Source organism: Abramis brama (assembly GCF_963993115.1).
Source record: "Abramis brama genome assembly, chromosome: 2".
In the NCBI taxonomy this organism is placed as follows: domain Eukaryota; kingdom Metazoa; phylum Chordata; class Actinopteri; order Cypriniformes; family Leuciscidae; genus Abramis; species Abramis brama.
The window spans coordinates 58,891,040-58,907,584 of NC_139964.1; positions in this window are offsets into that span (position 1 = coordinate 58,891,040).

Here is a 16,545-nt window from a genome sequence, read left to right on the forward strand (position 1 = left end):
TTTCCTGAATCTGATATATTTTACACAGTTTCAATGCAAGATGATCCTAAAGATAAATAAATTCAGATATGATCTGATTTATGTCTTTTTTATATAATTTCATATTAAAATGAAATAAGTCATATACAAATCAGAATCACTGTAAGTCTTATTGGTATTGAGTAATAGAACTTTGAACACGCTAACAAAAAAAAAACAAAAAAAACTTTCCTCCTACATTTTTTTTGTAAACAGATGCCTGAAGATAACTATAGCTGGGAGATATTAGCTGGAAAACACAATGGGATCACAGCATGAAGCCTTACCAAGCCCAATTTAAAATTTGATAACAATACCTTAGAAAATTAGTGTTTTACACGTGTTTATCTAAGTTTATGCCTAGGCGCTTCCCAAAAAAAGGCCACTTGGAGACTCCAAATGACCCTTTGTTACCATAGACACATAAAATACTGCTATTCTTGAATGCTTTACTGTACAGTAATAAGTTCGGGCTCTAATGAAAGGTTACACTTAGAGCTATTATATTCCTTTTCCAGATTTACGGTCTATATATATATATATATATATATATATATATATATATATATATATATATATATATATATGTATGTGTGTGTGTGTGTGTGTGTGTGTGTGTGTGTGTGTGTGTGTGTGTGTGTGTGTGTGTGTGTGTGTGTGTGTGTGTGTGTGTGTGTGTGTGTGTGTGTGTTTAAATACATATCAAACTATTTCCAAATTTTATGATCATGTTTTTCTTTGGTTATTGAACCTCTCTGTGAAGGTGACGGATGGGACTCCTGTCTTGATGAGGTGGTGTCATCATGTCCCTCAGTATATGGCTTTCTGCTGACTAACTCCCAGTCTTCATCCAGTTCAATGTCAAATGATTGTTTGTGATATAAAAAACAAAGAAATAAATAATTTACAAAACATTTACATCTTTTATGTATTCTATGTTATACATGCTCACACGCATGTAAACAGAAACGCACGCACACGAACAACCAGGTACACCAGTGCATGAGCACACACACACACACACACACAAACCCGTGCATGAACACACACACACACACACACACACAAACCCGTGCATGAACACACACACAAACATAAAACCGTGCATGAACACACACACACACACACACACACACACAAGCAAAACCATGCATGAACACACACACACACACACACACACACACACACAAACCCGTGCATGAACACACACACAAACATAAAACCGTGCATGAACACACACACACACACACACACACACACACACACAAACCCGTGCATGAACACACACACAAACATAAAACCGTGCATGAACACACACACACACACACACACACACACACACACACACACACACACACACACACACACACACACACACACACACACACACACACACACACACACACACACACACACACACACACAAGCAAAACCATGCATGAACACACACACACATAAACCCGTGCATGAACACACACACACACACACACACACACACACACACACACACACACACACACACACACACACAAACCTGTGCATGAACACACACACACACACACACACACACACACACACACAAACCCGTGCATGAACACACACACAAACATATAAACCCTTGCAAAACACACACACGGACACAAACATTTACACCTGTGCATGAGTGCCTAACACCAAACACATATACATTCACTCACACAACAAAAACACAACAGAAGTTAGCAGGAAAATCTCAAAACACAAACGCATACCTCAGTATACAAAGTAAAATATGTTATATAATATAATAAAACACTTGTCGAGAGTGATGTCTCCCTCCCTATCCAAAAACATCTATCCAAGAGTCACATGCCATGTACACTTTACGCACGATGCACGGGTCACCATAAAACTTTGCGCTCGCACTTCTGTGGACCATAAGTTGATTCGTCCCACTAAAACTGCATAACAATCTTTTCAGCTAAGCCAGTCATTTGCAAACTCTGATGCAACTAGACCAGGGATGGGCAACTTCGGTCCTGGAGGGCCACTGTCCTACAGAGTTTAGCTCCAACCCTGAAAAAATCACCTGCCTGTAATTTTCTAGTAATCCTGAGGACCTTGATTAGCTTGTTCAGGTGTGTTTGATTAGGGTTGAAGCTAAACTCTGTAGGACAGTGGCCCTCCAGGACCGAAGTTGCCCATCCCTGCCCCATCCTATACGCGTTGCTTGGCTAATGCTGCCTGGTCCAACCTCTTGCATGAACCGATTGGCACAAATTAGCTGTCAATCAAAAGTTCAGGGGTCAGCGGCCATTTTGACATAAAAAAATCTGTTATGTTTAAATGTTAAAATAATCTAGACCAGTGTTTCCCAAACTTTTTGCAGCATGCACCCCTTTCTAGTGTTTGACACCTGTCAAGCACCCCCACCAACTTACTCCAGTTAAACATCACATTTTTAACCACAAGAACTAAACAGAAATATTCACTGTATATTAGAAAACATCAAAACCAGTTATAAATATAAAAAAAAATTACAATTGCTTCCTACCCTATTTTAGTGAGATGAATCTGTTTCCACACAGATCATCAAAATTCAGGGTAATGGATGACAGTTTTACTCTCAAATCATTCTCGGCATCTAGTCTTTGTCGATGTTTGGCCTGCCAGAAAAGCCTGCCTCACATAAGTATGTGGTTGCAAAGGGCATCAACACTTTAAGTGCTAGCTTTGACAATCCTGGATACTCCATCATTGCTGAAGCCCAGAAATCCACCAGTGACTTATTTTTAAAAAGTATATAGTGTCTCCCATCAAGATGATAACTCAAGTAACTGTTCTTGCTCTTGAAATGAGAGATGTGGTATTGGTGGAGTGACATCAAAAGGATTCAGAATCCTGAGATTCGTCAATGGGGGGAAGTAAGTCCACAGATTTTGGCTGAACTGGTTGAGATGTTCAATTATGATGCCTTTGACACAATCACTTAGCACAGCTTCCTGGGATTGCAAAAATTTAGAAAGCAGAGAAAATCACTCGGTGGAGTTTGTGTTTATTGAGTTGGCCCAGAAAAGTAGCTTTTTAATAAGTGCTTCAACTTTGTCCTGGGTGTTGAAAATGGTGGTACTAAGACCCTGCAGACTTAAATTAAGTTAATTCAGAGTGAAAAATATGTCTGCCAGATATGCCAGCTTCTGAAGCCAGATGTCGTCTTGCAAGCTTGAAGACAAGTGTTATAAACAAAAAAATTTATGATCTTCATATCTGAGCTCAAAAATCCTTGCTAAGACATTTCCACGTGATAACCAGCGCACTTCTGTGTGCAGTAGAAGTGTTTCGTGTTTGCTGCCCATTTCATTGCATTTAGTGCGAAAAATCTTTGAATTTAACGGACAAGCCTTGATGAAGATGACGATTTTCATAACGTCATGAAGTACAGACAAAAGTTCATCTGGCATGTTTTTCGTTGCTGGGGCCTCTCGGTGGATGCTGCAGTACACCGAGGAAACTGATGGTGCAACTTTTCGGATGAGAGCTACGTCCCCTTTGTGCCTCCCCATCATTGATTTCGCCCCGTCTGTACAAACTCCAAACCAGTCTATTTTGTTTGCTCTGAAAAAGCTATCCATCAAATTAAAAATATCTTCCGCTATTGAAAGTGTGACAAGGGGACACACTTTTATTCTCCTTAATAGCTGGCTGAGGATGTCACTAGATATTGAATCAATGCAACGAGCCACAGTATTGTCTGAGAAAGGGATTTTGTCCAGCGTTTTTGCAGCTTTCTCTCCAAGCATACAGTTTGCCATGTCTTTGTCAACAGGTAAGCACAGATTTTCTCCAATTGTGTGGGGCATACCTCTTTTATCTATGCGGTAGCTCGCCAGATATATGCTTTCTGCGCATTTTTGGAAGCCCCTAAGCCTGAGAGTGGATAATTTTCTTCTTCTTCTGCAGTTCTTCCAATTTTCCTTGGAAAAAACTTGCAGGCATGTCTTGTAATTGACTGTGTCTTGTTTGCAAGTGACAGACCATATATGAGGACTTGAGACTGCTATTAGCTAAAACTTCACCACAGACTACACATTGCGGGTTTGGACTTTCTGCATCACCAATACATGTAAACCCGAAACCAATGTAACTGTCATTGTATTTGCGTTTCTTACTTGACATTTTATCACTCTCTATTGTAGGTCTATTTCTCTTGACCAGCACATCTCTGTTCCCACCTCTTCACCCCATTCACTAGCGCTGATGAAAGCCGACTGTGTTGTCGCCTCGCGTCGGGGGAAAAAAGCTGCACTTGAACCATAGACTGTATAAAAAATATGGATGACGCCCCTTCGCTCTCTTCCATTGGTGAGAAGTGAAGCCGCCAGTGTCCCGATATGGCGCTGACATCTTGGGGCTTGAGTCTGTGCAGCAGCGATTTCGGGACCAGACCTGCGCAGTAGTGAGCAGGAAGTAAAGCCGCAAAATCAAGGCCCCGCCCTCACTCTCGGTGTGAAATAATTAATTATAGAGATTTAGATATTAAATTTAAAGCTCCAATCTCCTCAGTCCTCCGAAGATCCCGAAAAAAAGTCTGTTGGTGCTTCAGTGAAAAAAGATATTTAAACCTTCGGAAAAAAGATATTTGAAGTGTAATTAAATTGTTTAGTTGGTCTCAAGCATAGACAGTAAAAGAAATGGACACAGCGACCCCATAGATTTCAACGGAGAAAAGTGAAGCAAATTAGAAGCACTCACTTCCTGATGGCTGAGCGTACTGCGCAGACTCAAACTGAGCTTGACGACATAGATGTGACGTGAGCAACCTGTCTGACAGTTGTAAGTCTTCTAGTAAAAATCTGAATCATTCCCTTCCAAATCTTGCAGAGACGGAGAGCGTGAGTAGGAGCTGACCATGAGCTAGTCAACTTTATGACTCTCTATGGGCTTCTCCCTTGACTTTATCGGACTTTATGCCTCCACATCCCCCCGATTGACTGTGAGCTTCTCCTCCTGTCTATACGGTAATTTCCAGAGTTGCGTGGTTATGACGCAAACGTTAGCCTATTTTTACAAAAACTGCTTCTACGGGGCCATAACATAAGATACAAGGTAATGGAGCCTTTTTACAAGATACAATACACAACCTTTTTACACGACAATACATTGTCGTGTTTCTTTAGAAATAAACAGTGGACAAATAGAGTCTTTAAACGCCTCAGATGTAAAGTTATTCGCTGTCAAAGTGACGCCAAAATGAATGGGAGTCAATGGCATGCTAACAGTCATGTTAAATCTGTGGTTCGTTCCTGTTTTTTCCATCTCAGGAACATCGCTAAGATTAGATCTGTGGTTTCTAAAAAAGAGATGGAGATGCTTGTTCACGCTTTTATTTCTTCTCGTCTTGACTATTGCAATGTACTGTACACTTGTTTAAACAAATCCTCCATGGACAAATTGCAAGTGGTACAGAATGCAGCTGCTAGACTTTTGAATAAGACCAACAGGAGATCACATATTACACCTATACTTAAGGCTCTACATTGGCTTCCAGTTAGTTTTAGAGTACAGTTTAAAATCCTAACCATTACTTACAGAGCCTTGCATGATCAAGCTCCCTCTTATATCCAGGATATACTGCATGTATACACTTCTGGTCGCTCTTTGAGGTCTTCAGGCCAAGACCTTTTAACTGTTCCTAGAACACGTTTTAAAACAAGAGGTGACCGAGCTTTCTGTGTGGTGGCCCCAAGGCTCTAGAACTCTCTTCCATTAGCCTTGAGAGCTTTTGACTCTGTGGAAACTTTTAAAAAACGCCTTAAGACACATCTTTTTAGACAAGCATTTAATTAGCAATATGGTTTTGTATGTTTTGTGTATATGTTTACATGTGTATATTTGTATGTTATGTGTGTACATCTGTTATGTGTATATTTTAATTCTGTGAAGCACTTTGTGACCCTTTTGTCTGTGAAAAGTGCTATAGAAATAAAGCTTACTTACTTACTTACTTACTAACAGCAGGTGATGGCTTGTTAGCCAATGGTGGCCCTCGGGGATGGTACGCTTTCTGGATGCTGGATTACCCCCTTGGTCTCAAGTCCTGTTGAATAACACGGGGAGGCGGGGCATATGACCTATACTAGGACCAGTCACCGGGGGGCGATCGAGACGTTTTGGCTTCACTTTTCAGGGCTTGTGCGGCACGCTTGACTTGAACACACTGAGAGAACTACAGCCGACTGTCAGCTATAATGCGCGTTCTGCGCCTGCGTGCAAATTAGACCACTGTCTATTTCTGAAGATATATTCATCTTTATTTATCATTCAAAAAGGGAAACCGACGCTGCAAGCTGCAGATACACAAACCATAAACAAAGCAGTGCGTGCTTACCATTTTGAATATCAATCCTGCTAAACACTTTCTTTATTCCGCTCCGCTTATGTTAATATTGAAATATTCTCCAAGGAACACTCAGGTAAGATGACATAACATTAGAACAGCCTTCTATCTGTACCGTTTTGACTTCTTTGCTCGCTGTTTTGCAATTGTTGCAATTGTTGACTCGAGCCAATTAGAGTTCTCTCTCTCACCAACGGCCCGACGTCGATTCAACATGTCGATTCAATTTTGTCCTCATTTACTCATCCTCATGTCTCAGGTATGATTTTTATTATTATTATGTGGAACACAAAAACAAGACAAAACAAAACTTTTGTCTATACAATGAAAGTCAGTGGGGTCCAAAACAAACTTTTTGGGTGAACCATCCATTTAATCTCATTGCTGTGTAGGACAGAATTTTTCAACTAATAGGTTGTGACCCAAAATGGGTCGTAGGTCTGTCTTGAAAGAGAAAACCAAAGCTAAATGCAAGCAATGCACCAAATAAAATGCAATTATAAAAAAATAAATAGGTTTATCAATTATATGTTTTGTTGCTGACGTCAAAGGCTGTGCAGACAGTCTGTGTGATCTCATCCTCAAAAACCATGAACAAAACGTCAAATAAAATATGACCCAGACTACATTAAACATTTCAACCACAATCTTGTTTTATGCTGCAAATTATTGGCCATCAAGAGCAAAAAAAACCCCGAAACACAAAAACGTACTCGGTTACTAACGTAACCTCGGTTCTCTCTAGAAGAGGGAACGAGTACTGCGTAATATCTTACGCTAGAGGAAAATCTCTTTTCCGCGAGATATTGAAGCCAAAAATTATCCTTAATTTTGAAATAATGTAAAACGCATTGCGGCAGCATGCAGACATAGGCAAGACGGCTCGCGCGCCTATTGGCTGCCCTGCGGCAACTGCAGCAGCCTATCGAGAGAGGCCCCTAGTGACGTCAGATCCAATGGGGGCGCTCCGAAACAGCCGTGGCTTAGGCCTATAAATACAGCTCAACAGGCTGATAGAATCTGTTTTTTCATCGCCGAAGCGAACCAGAGCGTGTTGCAGGCACGGCAAAGATACGCAGTACTCGTTCCCTCTTCTAGAGAGAACCGAGGTTACGTTAGTAACCGAGGGCATACCTCTTTTATCTATGCGGTAGCTCGCCAGATATATGCTTTCTGCGCATTTTTGGAAGCCCCTAAGCCTGAGAGTGGATAATTTTCTTCTTCTTCTGCAGTTCTTCCAATTTTCCTTGGAAAAAACTTGCAGGCATGTCTTGTAATTGACTGTGTCTTGTTTGCAAGTGACAGACCATATATGAGGACTTGAGACTGCTATTAGCTAAAACTTCACCACAGACTACACATTGCGGGTTTGGACTTTCTGCATCACCAATACATGTAAACCCGAAACCAATGTAACTGTCATTGTATTTGCGTTTCTTACTTGACATTTTATCACTCTCTATTGTAGGTCTATTTCTCTTGACCAGCACATCTCTGTTCCCACCTCTTCACCCCATTCACTAGCGCTGATGAAAGCCGACTGTGTTGTCGCCTCGCGTCGGGGGAAAAAAGCTGCACTTGAACCATAGACTGTATAAAAAATATGGATGACGCCCCTTCGCTCTCTTCCATTGGTGAGAAGTGAAGCCGCCAGTGTCCCGATATGGCGCTGACATCTTGGGGCTTGAGTCTGTGCAGCAGCGATTTCGGGACCAGACCTGCGCAGTAGTGAGCAGGAAGTAAAGCCGCAAAATCAAGGCCCCGCCCTCACTCTCGGTGTGAAATAATTAATTATAGAGATTTAGATATTAAATTTAAAGCTCCAATCTCCTCAGTCCTCCGAAGATCCCGAAAAAAAGTCTGTTGGTGCTTCAGTGAAAAAAGATATTTAAACCTTCGGAAAAAAGATATTTGAAGTGTAATTAAATTGTTTAGTTGGTCTCAAGCATAGACAGTAAAAGAAATGGACACAGCGACCCCATAGATTTCAACGGAGAAAAGTGAAGCAAATTAGAAGCACTCACTTCCTGATGGCTGAGCGTACTGCGCAGACTCAAACTGAGCTTGACGACATAGATGTGACGTGAGCAACCTGTCTGACAGTTGTAAGTCTTCTAGTAAAAATCTGAATCATTCCCTTCCAAATCTTGCAGAGACGGAGAGCGTGAGTAGGAGCTGACCATGAGCTAGTCAACTTTATGACTCTCTATGGGCTTCTCCCTTGACTTTATCGGACTTTATGCCTCCACATCCCCCCGATTGACTGTGAGCTTCTCCTCCTGTCTATACGGTAATTTCCAGAGTTGCGTGGTTATGACGCAAACGTTAGCCTATTTTTACAAAAACTGCTTCTACGGGGCCATAACATAAGATACAAGGTAATGGAGCCTTTTTACAAGATACAATACACAACCTTTTTACACGACAATACATTGTCGTGTTTCTTTAGAAATAAACAGTGGACAAATAGAGTCTTTAAACGCCTCAGATGTAAAGTTATTCGCTGTCAAAGTGACGCCAAAATGAATGGGAGTCAATGGCATGCTAACAGTCATGTTAAATCTGTGGTTCGTTCCTGTTTTTTCCATCTCAGGAACATCGCTAAGATTAGATCTGTGGTTTCTAAAAAAGAGATGGAGATGCTTGTTCACGCTTTTATTTCTTCTCGTCTTGACTATTGCAATGTACTGTACACTTGTTTAAACAAATCCTCCATGGACAAATTGCAAGTGGTACAGAATGCAGCTGCTAGACTTTTGAATAAGACCAACAGGAGATCACATATTACACCTATACTTAAGGCTCTACATTGGCTTCCAGTTAGTTTTAGAGTACAGTTTAAAATCCTAACCATTACTTACAGAGCCTTGCATGATCAAGCTCCCTCTTATATCCAGGATATACTGCATGTATACACTTCTGGTCGCTCTTTGAGGTCTTCAGGCCAAGACCTTTTAACTGTTCCTAGAACACGTTTTAAAACAAGAGGTGACCGAGCTTTCTGTGTGGTGGCCCCAAGGCTCTAGAACTCTCTTCCATTAGCCTTGAGAGCTTTTGACTCTGTGGAAACTTTTAAAAAACGCCTTAAGACACATCTTTTTAGACAAGCATTTAATTAGCAATATGGTTTTGTATGTTTTGTGTATATGTTTACATGTGTATATTTGTATGTTATGTGTGTACATCTGTTATGTGTATATTTTAATTCTGTGAAGCACTTTGTGACCCTTTTGTCTGTGAAAAGTGCTATAGAAATAAAGCTTACTTACTTACTTACTTACTAACAGCAGGTGATGGCTTGTTAGCCAATGGTGGCCCTCGGGGATGGTACGCTTTCTGGATGCTGGATTACCCCCTTGGTCTCAAGTCCTGTTGAATAACACGGGGAGGCGGGGCATATGACCTATACTAGGACCAGTCACCGGGGGGCGATCGAGACGTTTTGGCTTCACTTTTCAGGGCTTGTGCGGCACGCTTGACTTGAACACACTGAGAGAACTACAGCCGACTGTCAGCTATAATGCGCGTTCTGCGCCTGCGTGCAAATTAGACCACTGTCTATTTCTGAAGATATATTCATCTTTATTTATCATTCAAAAAGGGAAACCGACGCTGCAAGCTGCAGATACACAAACCATAAACAAAGCAGTGCGTGCTTACCATTTTGAATATCAATCCTGCTAAACACTTTCTTTATTCCGCTCCGCTTATGTTAATATTGAAATATTCTCCAAGGAACACTCAGGTAAGATGACATAACATTAGAACAGCCTTCTATCTGTACCGTTTTGACTTCTTTGCTCGCTGTTTTGCAATTGTTGCAATTGTTGACTCGAGCCAATTAGAGTTCTCTCTCTCACCAACGGCCCGACGTCGATTCAACATGTCGATTCAATTTTGTCCTCATTTACTCATCCTCATGTCTCAGGTATGATTTTTATTATTATTATGTGGAACACAAAAACAAGACAAAACAAAACTTTTGTCTATACAATGAAAGTCAGTGGGGTCCAAAACAAACTTTTTGGGTGAACCATCCATTTAATCTCATTGCTGTGTAGGACAGAATTTTTCAACTAATAGGTTGTGACCCAAAATGGGTCGTAGGTCTGTCTTGAAAGAGAAAACCAAAGCTAAATGCAAGCAATGCACCAAATAAAATGCAATTATAAAAAAATAAATAGGTTTATCAATTATATGTTTTGTTGCTGACGTCAAAGGCTGTGCAGACAGTCTGTGTGATCTCATCCTCAAAAACCATGAACAAAACGTCAAATAAAATATGACCCAGACTACATTAAACATTTCAACCACAATCTTGTTTTATGCTGCAAATTATTGGCCATCAAGAGCAAAAAAAACCCCGAAACACAAAAACGTACTCGGTTACTAACGTAACCTCGGTTCTCTCTAGAAGAGGGAACGAGTACTGCGTAATATCTTACGCTAGAGGAAAATCTCTTTTCCGCGAGATATTGAAGCCAAAAATTATCCTTAATTTTGAAATAATGTAAAACGCATTGCGGCAGCATGCAGACATAGGCAAGACGGCTCGCGCGCCTATTGGCTGCCCTGCGGCAACTGCAGCAGCCTATCGAGAGAGGCCCCTAGTGACGTCAGATCCAATGGGGGCGCTCCGAAACAGCCGTGGCTTAGGCCTATAAATACAGCTCAACAGGCTGATAGAATCTGTTTTTTCATCGCCGAAGCGAACCAGAGCGTGTTGCAGGCACGGCAAAGATACGCAGTACTCGTTCCCTCTTCTAGAGAGAACCGAGGTTACGTTAGTAACCGAGGTCTCTCGTACTGCGTAATATCTTACGCTAGGGGAACACAGTGTAAAACGCCGTGCGTGCTGAGATCCAACACCAAAGTCCCAGGGGAAGGTGCCCGGGGCTCATATAGTACATGATCACCAGGGACTCGCAGAGAGTCCAGGAAAGAGGGGCTAGAACAGCATCATTCCCGTAATAAGTAGCGTCCTATAAGGAGCAAATTATATCAATAGTATTCCACACAGTCAGGGTGAAAATACTCGGCCTGGACTGATGAATATTATGGGTCTTACACACTGCCCATAGAGTTATTTAATCGATCAGCGAGCGGCGCTCAAGCAGTTTCAGTATTCTGAGCCGATAGCATCGGGGCAGACAATACTGATTTATTAGACCGAAAGCAGCTTAGCCTGCAAGGCGGGAACCTCTAGGTTATAAAACCTTATAAATGTAGATGGGGAGGCCCAGCCTGCCGCCATACAGATATCCTGCAAGGCAATCCCACTAGACCAAGCCCACGACGAGGCCATGCCGCTTGTGGAGTGCGCTCTGACACCTAACGGACACTGCAGGCCCTTAGAAGTGTAAGCCAGCGCTATAGCATCAACTATCCACCTGGATAGACTCTGTTTCGACACAGCTAGTCCCGTAGAACGTCCGCTGAACGAAACAAAGAGCTGCTCCGTCAGTCTGAAGACAGTCGAGCGAGACACATAAGCCCTTAATGCCCTGACCGGGCAAAGGAAGCTCGCGTCCTTTTCCTCATTATAGACCGGCAGGGCCGACAGGGAAATCACCTGAGCCCTAAACGGTGTGTTGAGGGATTTAGGAACGTACCCGTGCCTTGGTTTGAGTATGACTTTCGAGTCATTTGGCCCAAATTCCATACACGTCGCGCTCACTGAGAGCGCTTGCAAGTCCCCTATACGCTTTACCGAAGCGAGAGCCAGAAGTCCCTCCTCACTGGTATTGGCCATGGGGCAGTGCTTGTCAGCTGCATCAGAACTGGGAACCAAGCCTGGTTCTTCCAGAATGGAGCCACAAATAGCACTGAGCATCCGTTTTCCCTGATTCGCTCTAATACCTGAGGCAGGAGCGTGACGGGGGGGAAAAGCATAGAGCGGGCAGCGGGGCCAGATGTGGGCCAGCGCATCCCTGCTCTTGGAGAAAAACTCCGGACAGTGAGTGTTTTCATGAGACGCAAACAGGTCTACCTTCACTCTGCCGAATGTCTTCCACTGCAGTTGGACTGTCTGCGGGTGTAGAGACCATTCTCCTGCCGGAACATTGTTTCTGGACAGTCTGTCTGGTCCCATATTCAGGTGACCTGGCACGTGCGCTGCTCTCAATGAGCGCAGATTGTGCTGAGCCCAAACCAGGAGGCGCTCCGTCAGCCTGTAAAGGTTTCGGGACCTGATACCTCCTTGGCGATTTATATAGGCCACCACCGACATGTTGTCCGAACGGACCAAGATGTGGTGTCCTTTTATTTGGGGACAAAAGCGCCTCAGCGCGTTGTCGACTGCCATCATCTCCAGGCAGTTTATGTGTAGAAGCTTTTCCCGTTCTGACCACTGGCCAAAGAACGGTCTGCCCTCGAGCAGCGCTCCCCATCCCGAGGTGGAGGCGTCCGTAGACACCACCTTCACACTCGAGGAAGTCCCCAGGCTTACACCTGACCGGTACCAGTCGGTCGCTCTCCAAGATTTCAGAGCTGAGACGCATTTCTGATCGACCTTGAGGCGAAAAAGCTACCACGCTCGACGCGGTACTCACGCTTTTAGCCAGAACTGCAGTGGGCGCATGCGAAGCAGACCCAACTGGAGTACTGATGATGCTGAGGCCATGAGACCCAGCATTTTCTGAAACTTCCTGAGTGGGACTATAGTGCCGCAGCGGAAGGATTTCGTCATGCGCTGAATATTCAGTCTGCGCTGTGGCGATAGTTGTGCTGTCATAGACAGCGAGTCCAGTTCTGTGCCCAGAAAAGAGATTCTCTGACTGGGAGACAATGAACTCTTCGCCCAATTGACTTTGAGACCTAGATTCTCGAGATGTTTGAGTAATATGGTCCTGTGTTCTATGAGCTCTGAGTGTGATCGAGCTAGAACTCGACAGGGCCGCAACGTCTTCGGGCAGATACTGCGATTTGTGTTCGCTGGAAGCCGATGTGTCCCGAAGCGCCATCGGCGGCGGGAAGCGAACATCGATTTCCTAAGGGCTGCATAAGGGGGCGAGACTCCTGTACTCGCTCTCCTGGGGGAACGCCCATAAGGGTCTGCGTGTTACGACAAGACCTCTTAGTTGAAGCCATCTTAACCCGAGAGACAGTCCTCAGACCCGTCTTCGGTATGGAGGGCTTCGTGCGAGAATGTTTCTTCTGGCCCCAAGCCTTATAAGGGGGGGCACGAGAGGAAACCTTCTCAAAAAATGAGGAGCTGGCGGCTGTCCCATGAGGCTGCCCCCTGGCAGCAACCCCATGAGACCTGGACTGACAACTGGGGATAGCTGATTGTCGCTCTGCCTCCTGAAGCCTCTCGACAACGGTTCTTGCCGCGTCGCCAAAGAGGCCAGAAGGCGAAAGGGGGGCATCGGGAAGGAAAGCCCTGTCTTTCTCCCCGATCCCCAAGCGATTAAGCCATAAATGTCTCTCTGAGACGACTAGTGCTGCCATAGAACGGCCAATAGCACGGGCCGTCTCTTTAATAATACGGAGAGATAAGTCAGCTACTCTACGAAATTCAGTAATATCCATTGAGTGAGACCTCCCAGTTATCATCCACCTGCTTGAGGAGGTCAGCCAGGTATGCCTGTAATAACCCCATCATGTGTGGGCATGCACCGGCTCGACCCACCGCCATATATGCTTTCCCTAACAAATTCGATGTACGAGATTTGGAGGGAAGTGTCTGAGCTATCAGGGGTGACGCAATGTCGGGGAGAAAATATTTCGCAAAATATTCCTCAACCCGAGCCATCACCTCATAACCATTCTCATTAGATTCCCTAATGGATGAGTAAATATATACATGCGGGGAAAATAATGGATTTTTCCACGATCTTGATACCTCAGTATGGAGATCAGTGAAAAAGGGAAGGCTCTGACACGAAGATTGTGACTGGGTCTGCAGGAAGCGCTCATTCATTTTATTTTTCTTAGTCGCTTCCTGCTTATTATATGGCCATTTAACATATAATTTAACCACTGCCCTGATTACAACCTCCAGCAACTCCTCACTAACGGGAATATGGGGTGGCGAATCCCCATATCCACGTGATTCAGTGTTGATAGATAATATCTAACTCCTCGGAGCCAAATAAATCAAACGCTGTGTCTTTAACACGGTCGGAAGAAGCCGCAGCGCGGGCTTCCGAACCGTGCGCGAGACAAGTGGGGCTGGTTGATAAACGCTGAGAAAGGGTCGCAACCGTCTCAGTATTATATGCCAGCCCCACGTGCGAATCCCATGCATACAAGCGGCGCACTGCCTCAACAGCCGCGGGACCTAATGCACTGGAAACGCGAGCCTGATCCAATTGATCGAACAAGCTCTAACGGGAGCGGAGCTTTTTCATTGAAAACAGTTTGCACAGACAGCGCCCTCGAGCCCCGCCCGTGCATGCTCCACTCCCAGACAAACTACACAAAGCGAGTGTGTGTCACCCTCGCTTAAATAACTTGGGCAAGGGGACGCACACTGCCTGAATAGCTTCTCTTTATTCGCCATAAATAATACTCTTTTCACGGGACAAACAACACCAAATAGAACAGACAAGATGACATAGAGCGCTTGCTGAAGACCAGAAGCTAACATTTCCTGGTTCCTGTGACCGTTTTATAGCTTCCGGATCACCGTCACATGCGACGTCACGGGTGACGTTGCACCAATCAAGATTGGAATAGTTCCATAGTTGACTTCAGACGCTTCATGCCGAAGGCATTCCCCAAAGTATCGAGTATTGATGCAGCGGGAGTTCCCTTTACGAAAGGGAACTGTAATGTGTGTTTGGCAAAACTAACTAAAATAAAATAAAATTATAGAGTAAATGTCCTTAGTTTTCGTCTTTGTCAAGGTCTTTCATTTTTAAACGCTATTTAAAACACGCAGCGTATTCGTTCAGCTGTATTTCCTTTCCCTGCTCGCCCTCCGTCTCTCTGTCACTCATGCGTCTCTCACATGAACACACACACAGCCCCTCCCATCCGTGCACACCGCGTCTCCATGAGAATGAATGTTCGTTCGCCGTTGAAAGAAAGTTCGCGAAAGGTTGGTATCTCTATCTCGTGAACACCTTTACACAATTACACATTAAAAAGTGGTATACAAATATTTTAAATTCTTAATATAATTTTGTCAGTGTGTTAATGTCGACCCGAGAAGCGATTGCGCCTTCTTTAGAAAGTTAACTAGTCGCAAGTTTGAGGTAAAATGCACTTTTTGGTTATGGTTGTCGATGTCAAAACACTATATAAGCTGAGATTCAAATATTAAATAATGTTATGTCATTTTTTTTTACTTTTACACTTAATGTTTGCTGCTTCAATTCAGATGAGTAGGCTATTGACTGTATAGGGTAAATTTAGTATAGGGTGTGAAAATTGTAGCCTACAGCTATGGTATTTGTATAGGGTGTGAATTCTGTATAGAAGATGTGTAGATACTTTTTCTAACCTTTTTGAATCTTGCCCCTGACAAATAACCCAAATTACAAAAAAGACTAAAACTAACACTAAAACTAATAAAAATTAAACTAAAACTAAGCATTTTCAAAAAATAAAAAATAAAACCCACAGTAGCAAACCCACTTTAAAAACTAATTAAAACTAAACTGAATTTGAAAACAAAAAGTCAAAACGAAATGAAAATAAAAACTAATGAAAAATGCAAAACTATAATAACCCTGGTGTCAACTCGTCTTAGTTAAAGGGTTAGTTCACCCAAAAATGAAAATTCTGTCAGTAATTACTCACCCTCATGTTGTTCCAACCATGTAAGTCTTTCGTTCATCTTCGGATCACAAATTAAGATATTTTTGATGAAATCTGACAGATTTCTCACTCCTCCATAGGCTTTCAGAGGGACCCAAACTCGCCGGCCCAGAATAGTTATTAAAAACATTGTTAAAATAGTCCAAGTGACTACAGTGGCTCTACATTAAGTTTATCATGCGACGACAATACTTTTTGTGCGGAAAAACAACAAAAATAACGACTTTATCCAACTATTAGTGTTCTTCAATGTGGGCCTCTGACGAGAGTTCACGGGAGCGCCAGGACGCATGCGCGAGAACTGAGATTACGGCGTTCTTCTTCTTCTTCTACTTGTTACTGGCTGCGTTCTTCTTCTTCTTCTACTTGTTACTGGCTGCTCACTC